Source organism: Oncorhynchus kisutch, linkage group LG29 (assembly GCF_002021735.2).
Source record: "Oncorhynchus kisutch isolate 150728-3 linkage group LG29, Okis_V2, whole genome shotgun sequence".
Lineage (NCBI taxonomy): Eukaryota > Metazoa > Chordata > Actinopteri > Salmoniformes > Salmonidae > Oncorhynchus > Oncorhynchus kisutch.
The window spans coordinates 28,128,125-28,139,535 of NC_034202.2; the positions used below are offsets into that span (position 1 = coordinate 28,128,125).

The 11,411-nt window shown below is 40.3% G+C and overlaps 1 long non-coding RNA gene across 1 annotated transcript; it reads left to right on the plus strand.

Moving 5' to 3' along the window:
* Positions 1 to 7,024: 7,024 nt before the first annotated feature.
* LOC116358324 (uncharacterized) lies at positions 7,025 to 11,117 on the plus strand. Its single transcript, XR_004206221.1, has 2 exons — positions 7,025 to 7,110; positions 10,801 to 11,117. It is a non-coding gene; the product is annotated as an uncharacterized LOC116358324 (long non-coding RNA).
* Positions 11,118 to 11,411: the final 294 nt, after the last annotated feature.

The window sequence follows — 11,411 nt, forward strand, 5'->3', positions numbered from 1 at the left end:
CTAGCCTGCTGGCCTTATGGGGTCAATGGGAACATTCGCCCAAGTTATTTAGGAGGGATATCACATCTGGCACAAATGATTGTCTCATTCTATTTTTCCTGCTGAGGGGTGCCCTATTCCTGCGCCCAGAGGGGAGTAATTCAAAGTCCAGGTACAGGGGGTGGCTTGGGTCTAATATGATTTTGTGAGCCTTACGGAGGGCCCTGACCTTAAAGACCTCATCCAGGCCTGTCTGTTTGACTCCAAGTACCTTGCTTGCTGTGGTAATAATCCTTCTCAGCATGTTTCTCTGGCTGACAGTGGCATTGCCAAAACAACAAACAATACAAACAGTTAAAATACTCTCAATAAAGGATTTGTAAAACAGAGTCAGTATAGTACAGTCTACATTAAAAGAACCCAACCTTTTTAGAAAGTACAGTCTCTGTTGGCTCTTTTTGTAGATCAGGTCTGTACATTTACTCCACTGAAGCTTATTGTCCAAAAAAACACCCAGATATTTATATTCCTCTACGATTTCTATATTCTGACCTCTGATAGATGTTGCAGAGGTAGGTGTTGTACGCTTCCTGAAGTCTATGCACATCTCTTTGGTCTTGTTGGTATTGAGGACCAAGTGTGATTCCTCACACCACTCTACAAAGTCATCTAGGACCGGGCCATGATGTTCCTCGTCATCATGCAACAGGCTGATCAAGGCAGTGTCATCAGCGAACTTAACGAGGTGTCTGTCAGTATGGGAACTAGTACAAGATGTACAGAAGTGGTGACAAAACACATCCCTGAGGAGAGCCTGTGTTGGTATTGCGTATATCCGACACATGGGGACCTATTTTGACTAGCTGTGAGCGTTGGCTCAGGAAGTCCAACAGCCACAAAACCAGCCCCCCGTCTAAGGAGAAGTCCCGAATGAGTCTCTGTGCCAGAATGTAAAGCTGGATTGTGTTGAAGGCAGAAAAAAGTCAACAAACAGAACCCTGACATGGGATTTGGCCCCCTCTAGATGTTTATAGACCATGTTAAGGAGACTGCACCCTCTAGATGTCTATAGACCATGTTAAGGAGGGTAAGAATGGCATCATCAACTCCTCTGCTAGGCTGATAGGCAAACTGAAATGGGTCGAGGAGCTCCTGGGTGACACTGAGAATATGACTTTTCACAATTTTCTCAAGGAATTTCATAACTAAGGATGTCAAAGCGACAGGGCGATAGTCATTCAGCACAGAGGGATTAGATGCTGTAGGAATTGGTATAATTATTGAGTTTTTCCACAATACTGGCACGTGTTGCTGGTTGAGTGAGGATTGGAAAATGTCTGTAAAAACACCAGCCAGTTGTTCAGCACAGTGCTTTAACACATGTCCACTTATTTTGTCTGGGCCTGGGCTTTTGTATGTGTTACATCCCCTGAACAACTTAACAACATCAGACTGTTGAACAACAACTCCCTCAAACATTTGTAATGATGTTTCCATTTGTTTTACTTCCCATTTGTTTTACTTCCCTTGTGTTTCCTGAGGAGAGGGTCCTCTCCACCCTTTGCTTGAATGCCTCCTTATCCACCAGTATCTGTCTTTTGATCTCACATTGTACATCTCTTAAAGCCTGTCTATCACCCTCAGCATAAACTGATCTCACATTGTACATCTCTTGAAGCCTATCTATCACCCTCAGCATAAACTGATCTCACGGTGTACATCTCTTAATGCCTGTCAATCACCCCCAGCATAAACTGATCTCACGTTGTACATCTCTTAAAGCCTGTCTATCACCCTCAGCATGAACTGCCTTCTTCCTATCAAGTAGTGATTTTAGATGTTTTGGTACCCAAGGCTTGTTGTTAGGGAAGATTTGACATGTCTTAGTAGGCACAACTGACTCAACACAGAAGTTTACATAGTCTGAAATAACCTCTGTGAGTTCATCCAGATCAGAGCTGCTGTCCTCAAATACCTCCCACATTGTACAGTCAAAACATCCCTGGAGACAAGTGATACTGTTGTCATTCCAGATCTGGACAGTTTTAACTGTGGGTTTCTCCCTCTCCAGGAGCCGACAGTAGGTTGGCCTGAGGTAGACCACATTGTGGTCTGATGTCCCCAGAGGAGGTCTGGTGGTATTGTCCCATAGCACAAGAGTCCTATAGAGTCCCTCCCTAACCCGGACGATGCTAGGCCAATTTTCATTCCAAGTAAATTCTTCAGACGCTGCAGCTATACGTTTTTGTTTTAAATATACTTAAATATCAAAAGTAAAAGTATAAATAATTTCAAATGACCTATTAAGCAAATCAGACGGCACAATTTGTTGTTCGTTATCGATAGCCATCACATTTCTGCTTATAATTTCCGACATTTGGTAGGCCATTTGTTTCTGTCGTAACTTTCTGCCCTAGAAGACTAAATAAAGTAGACAGAATAATGTCTTACATCGATAGAATGAAAGCATTAGTAATCTAGTTGACATCGGTTAGGTCTGTTTAACTTCAGCTGACCTCTCCTGTGTCAGTGTCCCAAATGTGTAATTCGCACTCCGACCTGTGAAAGGCAGCAATACACCACAAATCGTCTAGTCTGCTGGAAAGCTTCAAGAAGTTTTTATATGTCCAGTATTTTTTCTTGTATTACAGTTAGCGACGACATTCGCCACTCTCTGCTCTACAGTACTGGAATACAACGCCCATTACACCAGGAAAACTGTTGTAATGAACACTTATGAGTATGGTGGGCTGAATTGTCTGGACTTCACTACTTTAAATAATACTTTTAAGATCAATTGGATAAAACAATTCCTAAGAAGACCCACTTCTATCTGGAATTGTATTCCTTATCATGTCTTCTCTACTTTTGGTGGCCTCAACTTCATGTTGGTTTGCAATTATAATATTGACAAAGTTCCAGTGAAACGTTCTGCTTTTCATCGGCAGGGTTTCTGATCATGGTCCTTAATTTATAAGCATAATTTTTCTCAACACAGATATTATATATAGAATAATCAGGATATATTGTATAAAAGTACTTATTTGTTTTTAGAATATTGGTTCCGAAATAATATCCTATTGGTGAGCCAACTGGTAAATGCAGGGGGTCTTTTACTTAGTTATAAGGAATTCTTATCACTTTGCCAGGTCCTTGATACACCTAAAGATTTTGCAATTGTTTTAGATGCCATTCCCTCAGGTGTTGCTTTATTATTCAGAAACGTGTCGAGACCTGACCCTCAGAGCCTGCCTTCCATTTGTTTCTCTTTTGGTCCATTCAATAACAGAACGATACGAACCTTGTTTCAGCAGGATGTTGTATACCTTATGTCCTGCCTTATTGGAAAATATTTATTGATATTGTAGCGACCCACACAGACAGCTGTGTGTTATGTGTCAGGCTATTAGTTGGTTGTAATGTACTAACCAGTACCCAGTGTTCGCGGGGTCCGACATGCCAATCAACCTGCTATCTGCCAATCATGGGAATGCCTGGAATGTTCTCATGCCAGGCATCCTGGTGGTTGGCGGAGTGGTGTGGAGGGGGGTTGGGCAGGGGGATGGAGCATTGGAAGTTAAGACCAGGTTTAGCCATTGTTCTTTCTCTTACGTCTGGGCTTCACAAGAGAAGGTTACGGTTGGTTTGTGGGGTATCTTTCATTTATTTGGCGTGGGCTACGGCCAAACAGTAGCCTGTGTAAAGTTGGGTTAATTAACCGTCAATTTGTAAACTCAATCCTCTGTCTGGACAATTGTTCCTTTATGATCTAGTCAGGTCATTACATTGGTGTCAGAAGTAAAAACGTTGATAAAAGTTAGCCAGCTAACTAGTTGACTTCTATGGCTAGCTACCGTAGGTAAGAACGGGGGTTAAAAATGCTTCTGAAATCTGAAAGTGGAGGTAGGGGACGATTATGGCCAAGAAGGTGCGTGTGCTTCCTGGGCCTGGCCTCGTACTACAGGTTTGTACGGGGAGGTAAGTACGGGGCTTCTCAAGCGTCTCTGCTCCCTTGAACCGCCTGCTGCCGAAGGACAAGGCCTTCACTTGGACAGTGGAGTGTGAGGAGGCCTTCAACACCCTCAAACGTGCACTGATCAAGGCCGCCGTGCTCGCCCCCCCTGACCTCACCTTGCCCTTTATCCTGGACACAGACCCGAGCAATGTGGGCATGGGTGGGGTGCTGGCCCAGGTGGGGCCAGAGGAGAGAGTGGTGGCGTACTTCAGCAAAACATTTGACAAACATGAGCTGTGTCACCCGGCGGGAGCTCTTGGCTGTTGTGGATTCCGTCAAACACTTCAAGTACTACCTGGGTGGCCTGCCCTTTACTGTAAGGACTGACCACTCTGCTCTCCAGGTGAGGCCACCATGGGAAGAGGTGAAAGAGCTCTCACTCGTGACAAAAGTGTTGTGGTCAAAGTTTAGCCATTGTTCTTTCACTTACGTCTGGGCTTCACAAGAGAAGGTCACGGTTGGTAAGTGGGGTATTGTTCATTTATTTGGCGTGGGCTACGGCCAAACAGTAGCCTGTGTAAAGTTGGGTTAATAAACCGTCAATCGCCTCCAGGGTGGTACAGTGGTCTAAGGCACTGCGTCAGAGTGCTAGCTGTGCCACTAGAGATTCTGGGTTCGAGCCCAGGCTCTGTCGCAGCTGGCCGCGACCGGAAGGCCCATGGGGCGGCGCACAATTGGCCCAGCGTCGTCCGGGGTTAGGGAGGGTCTCCTTGCGCACTAGCGACTCCTGTGGCAGGCCGGGCGCAGTGCACGCTGACCAGGTCGCCAGGTGTACGGTGTTGCCTCCGACACATTGGTGCAGCTGGCTTCCGGGTTGGATGTGCATTGTGTCAAGAAGCATCGCGGCTTGGTTGGGTTGTTACGGAGGACGCATGGCTCTCGAACTTCTCCGTACGGGAGTTGCAGCGATGAGACAAGACTGTAACTACTACCAATTGGATACCACAAAATTGGGGAGAAAAAAGGGCTACATTTAAAAATAAAAATAAACCGTTAATTCGTAAACTCAAGCCTCTGTCTGGACAATTGTTCCTTTATGATCTAGTCAGGTCATTACAATAATATCTGTTGGGAAAAAAATGGATGTTGTCACACACATACTTAACGATGTTTCCTTTAAAATTATTAATAAACATCAACTCAAATTGTACCTTTTCTTTTTCGGCGTTGTATTCATGCAAGACATCAGTAGATTTATAATGGAACACATTTATGAAGATTTGACCCTATTGTGGAGAGATGTACTGCTTGGATTCTTTACATGCGATAGAAATAAGCTGAAACAGTTTTATGTCATTCATTTCATTATTCTTTTGGCCAAATTTTATATTCAGAAATGTAAATTTACAAACATAACACCACATTTTCTTACCTTACAAAAAGAAACGGAACAGTTTTTACGATAATTAAATACTCTACAAACAAAAAAGCTGTTAGAATTCTAAGTGTATGTCCCTTAAGCTCCTTGCGTAATGTGATATTGTCCTTTGTATATTATTTATATATCTTCTGTATATGTTAGGATGGTAACGTTATAATAATTAAGGATGAAGCGTGAATTCATTCCAGGAATAATACGTGTAAAGTTTTGATTTCCTCGCTTCTGTAATAAGCAGCCAATGAGGTATTTTTCCTTTATTCATGTGTTTAATCTGATACTGTTATAGCTCCGGCTAAACTGTTTATGTATGTAAGCACTTCAGAGTTATATCAAGCTAATATATCACTCGTAAAACAAGAAGGTTTTAAGAGTGTGCTTAACTGTATTTTCATTTACTTTATAGTTCTCACGGAAGGTGATAATTCTGACTAAAACTACAGAATAAAGCCGCCAGTTAAAATCAAGGAACGGTTGTGCTCGTGGTTACTGGAGGAAGCTACATCTTGTGTTCCCACATGTACTTCCTGTATTGATTTGTTGTTAATAAAAAATAAATGTATATAAAAATACTGGATTAAAAGGGGGCGCTCACGATGGCGGCATGAGAGGACTTACAAGAGAGAGGACTTACAAAGTGTATCATTTTAGGCTGCAGTTGCAAAAAAAATATCTAGCCATACAATGAGCAATTTTGAATAATTTTGTAATTAATCAAGCTATTGAAATAATTTTTTTTTGGGGGGGGGGGGGGGGGGCGATATCCAACGAACAAGCTAGCTTTCGAAAAGTTTCAGCGTGTTTAGCTAACATTAGCTAGCTAACATCTTCATAGCTAGTAGCATGGAATCAGGACATAACCAAGCTATTGCTGAGATAATGGATGTGGAAACTTCCAAGGAGAAAAGAGGCATTGCTGAAACTCATGCATATGCTTGCAGTGTAAAAACGGGGGGTGAATGTGATTCATACCAGAATACCCCAACCAAGGAGCAACTTCCAAAGAAGCTGAGAAGTGAACCATCACTGAGCCAGCTACAGGACAACATCGTCGGCATCCTCACGGCTAAAATCAAAGAGCGCAGATGACATCATGGATTTGGTGTAAAAGAACACTATCAGCATCGATAACCTAAATTGATTTCAATGCTGATGAAGTAAATACTCTGAAGCAGCAGAACGCAACATTGAGAACTAAGGTTGCAAAGCAGGAGAAGAAACGTACTGAAATGTAGTCAAAGGTAAAAGAGAATGACCGGTATAGTCGGAGATGGAATCTTCGAATTTATGGAATCGCAGAAAAATCTGACGAGAACATCAAAGCAAAAATGAAGGACATTTGCAGGGCAATAGTCCCAGAGGAGGGGCGAAATGTTGTTGCAGGTTCTCCAGATGTAGTGCACCGCCTGGGTAGGCTGAGAGATGGGGAAAACAACCAGCCACCGCGACCAGTGATCATGAGATTCATCTCCAGGACAGCGAGGGATCTGACATGGAAAAGTGCAAAGAAAAATTACTATTTAAAGAACAACAACCTGAGGTTCAAGGAGGACCTGACAGCATTTGACCAAGAAGCTCGAAATCATCTGTGGCAGATGATTAAGGGAGCAAGGATGGGGGGGGGGGGGGAGGGGGGGGGGGGGGGGGGGGGGGGGCATACATTGTGGGAGCCAAGGCTTTTGTTAATGGAAGGGAAATTCGCGCTGGCGCCTAGCTTGATGACTACTGGATTTACCAAGTAAGTGGAACAGGACTGATTTTTATTTGCAACTGGTAAAAGTTTGTATTTCTTGAGGAAAGAGCATTATTTGTGTGAGTCAAGCTTTTTACATATGTTTTTTTATGGCAGGGAAATTCGCACTGGCACTTAATGTTAGCTTGGTGGTTATTCGTTTTCCCAATCTATGGCGCAATGTATATTTTTTGGTATAAAAATATATATACTTTAGGTCTACCACCTGCGTGGGCAAAGGACTCTTTATTTGCAACTAGTAAGAACTTTTCATTTTGTGAGACCCCGGTTCATGTGAATGCATACAAGTTTAATATTCTTCATATAGTCACTGTGATAGTAAATGTCAATTTCAGTTTTTTTCTATTAATGTCAGGAGAATCCGTAATATTTTTTTTAAAGGAAATCTTTATTTTTGTATTGTAAGGGTAAGAGTGGCGACTTTTACTTCATTCGAGAAACTCATGCCTGTTCCACAGATACTGCGTTTTGGAAGTGGCAATGATATATGGCGTTCATTTGGTACCAATCTGTCAGCAGGTGTCGCTATTTTAAAAGGCAACTTTAAGAGTAATGTACTGAGTCATGAAGCAGATAATACAGGGAGATGGATTATGCCATAGGTAGATGTCAAGTAACTGTATGTTATTTAGAGACATTGAGAGGAAAATAAGTACAATTATGTCTAAATTTCCATTGGCCAAAGTAATATGGGGTGAAGATTTTAATACAGTAGTACATGATAATCTAGATAGATGGCTTCCTAAGGAAAGCAATTATGTTTGTGAGATAAGGAATATATGTCTAAGGTTAGGTGTTCCAGATATTTGTAGACATAAGAAACCAGATAAATCTTTGGTACTCCATGTAAACATAAACTTATCTATACAATCCCATACTGATTTCTGGCTGATATCTGAAGATATGGCTGACAAGGTTGATACAGTCTCAATTGAACCATCGATTTTAACAGACCACAAAGGGATTTCAATAAAGATAAATATGCATGGTTTGACAACAAAAAAAGTTAAAGGTTACTGGAAATTGAATAAGACTTTACTACAAAACTAAGTATTTAAGATCAAAGTAGCAGGAATTGTTGATTTAAATATTGGAATGGTGTCTGTGTTATGAATACGTTTGGAAGTTACTGGGAGCTAATGACATTTGATATAAAGCTTTTGGCTATTTGAATGGGGAAAGAAATTGCTTTTGCCAAGCGAGAGAATATGACATCATAAAGGGAATAATGGATTATACAAAAAAAAAAAAAAACTATTCAAGAGTTTTTTCTTTAACCTTTATTTAACTAGGCAAGTCAGTTAAGAACAAATTCTTATTTTTAATGACAGCCTAGGAACTGTGGGTTAACTGCCTGTTCAGGGGCAGAACAACAGATTTGTACCTTGTCAGCTCAGGGATTTGAACTTTCAACCTTTCAGTTACTAGTCCAACTCTCTAACCACTAGGCTACCCTGCCACCCCAGAGGGCACCCTGGAGTTATCATCACCTCAAATGCAGTTAGACTTTATCTACCCGGAAAAGGCCGGAGAGCGTTTGTAAGATCAAGACTAAAATGGATAGAAGAGGGAGAGAAAAATAACAAGTATTTCTTTAATTTAGGAAAAAAAGGGCGAAATTACTTACATATGTAAATAAATGATCAATAATACTCCCAATAAAAATCCAAAAGGAATCTCTCAGCATGTTGCCCAGTATTATCAGAACCTGTATACATCAGCCCAGTCAACTTCCAATACAGATCCTTTCCTTTGACAATGTAGTAAACATTCCTAACAAGATAGATAATGATTTCAGGGATTTTTGTAATGCGTTTTCCGAAATTGAGATAAAAGACTGTATTAAAAGCCTTAAAGACAATAGGTCCCCTGGAAATGATGGTTTAATAAGCAATTTCTATAAGACATTCAATGGTCAATTGATTGCTTTCATTCTTGCTGTTCCAAGAATCAATAGAAAAAGGGGAGTTACCTGCTCCCATAAAGCAAGGTGTAATTACTTTGATTCCCAAACCTAATAAGGTTAGTCTTTATATAGACAACTGGAGGCCAATTAGCCTGTTGAATAATGATGGAAAATTATTTGCCCTTTTATTTGCTAAGAGGTTGAAACAAGGCTTGCATCATATAATTGATGAAGAACAATGTGGTTTTATGCAGGTCGACACATTAGTAATAACATCAGGTTGATCTTAGATATGATTGACTATAATGACCTCATCCTTGATGATAGTCTTCATATGTTTGTTGATTTTTATAAGGTTTTTGACATTGTAGAAGACTAATTTATGTTCAAAGCAATACGTTTTCTGGGGTTTGGTGAATTAAACTTTATTTATTTATTTTTAAAGCAGTCCATACTTTATATAGTGGTTGTACTAGCTCTGTGAAATTAGCTCACGGGACATCCCAAAGATTTTATATTGAGCGTGGCATTAGGCAGGACTGCCCAATTAGTAAATAAAATCATGTTTTATTGGTTACTCAAGTTGCTGCTCTTCATATCAAGAAAGGGAATTTTCAAGGTGTTTTGGAACTTGGCAAGGAACTTAAACTATGTCAACTGGCTGATGATACTACCATATTTTTGAGAGACAGGAATGAGGTTTCTAAAGCAGTTTCCTGTATTGAAGACTTTTCCTTCATTTCAGGTTTGAAAATTAATATCATTAAGTCCGTCTTATTTCCACTCAAGGACTGTGTTTTACGGGAAGTATATGGTATCCCAATTAAAGATAAGGCAACTTATCCTGGAATTGTTATATGCAAGGATGAAAAACAAAGGGGTGAATTAAACTTTAACCCCATTATTGAGAAAACAAAGAAGAAATTGAACCTACTGAGAGATATTTCATTATATGGTCGGGTTTTATTGTCCGAAGCTTTAGGGTTATCCAGATCAGTTTATGTCTCGTTATCACTTGACTTACCCCCTAAAATTGCAGAGGACTTAGATAAGATTCTTTATCATTTTATTTGGAGGAACAAGCCTCACTATCTGTGGAAATATATTCTCAGTTATACCCAAGAACAAGGAGGTCTTGAGGTTTTAGATTTCAATACTCTAAATAATACTTGTAAAATAAATTGGATTCTGAAGTATGTTAAGAACCAGAACAGTATTTGGAATGTCTTCCCTAAGTATTTATTTGACTCTGGTGGTGGTTCAGAATTTCTGCTTCGGTGTAATTTTGATGATAAAATCCCAGTAAAATTGGCCAAATTCCATAAGCAGGCACTTTTAGCTTGGATGTTAGCATATAAACATAATTACCCCCCTCACAGATAACTTATATGGAACAACAAAAAATAAGTGTCTTTTTTTTCGGAACTGGTTTGAGAATACAATTATTTTGGTTGGTCAGTTACTGAATGATGGATATAAACTCTCATATGGGGAATTTCTTGATAAGTTAAGAATTCCAATAACCCCGAAAGAATATGCAATTGTTTTTGATGCGATTTCAAAGGGGGTTGTATTTTTATGTTTTTTTTATTCCTCTGTGGTTGATGTAAGTAACATAGGTTTACATTAAAACATATTAATTGGCAATATTAACATCCTCAAAGATAAATGTAGTAATAAACAGATTAGGAATATTGTTTGTGATTAGTGATGCACTGATATTTTTGTCAATACCGATATTGTCATGTATGTTCCCTCTCCGCCTCTAGGTCACCAGTCTGCTCGTTATGGCGCACACCTGTCACCATCGTAACGTGTAATTGCGCATTATGACACTCACCTGGACTCCATCACCTCCTTGATTACCTGCCCTATAATTGTCACTCCATTTAGGTTCCTTCCCCATTCGTCATTGTATCTGTTCCTGTTTCATGTCGGTGCATTTTGTGTGTTTTTTTAAATCCATTTATTTATTAAACGTATTCACTCCCTGAACTTGCTTCCCGACTTAGCGTACATCGTTACAGATATCCGATATTTTCCTTGCCAAAAAAAACTATACCGATATTAAAAATCTTGGCGACCTTTTAAGCATTCTAGTACAGTTAAATAGTTAACACACACACATGGACACAGCTGTCTAAGGCACTGCATCTCAGTGCAAGAGGCATCACTACAGTCCCTGGTTCGAATCCAGGCTGTATCACATCCGGCTGTGATTGGAAGTCCCATAGGGCAGTGCACAGTTGGCCCAGCGTCATCCGGGTTTGGCCGAGGTAGGCCGTCATTGTAAATAAGAATTTGTTCTTAACTGACTTGCCATACTTTCATTTTGAAGGCAAACCGCATATTCCACTATTGTGCCTAATTCTTATTGTGG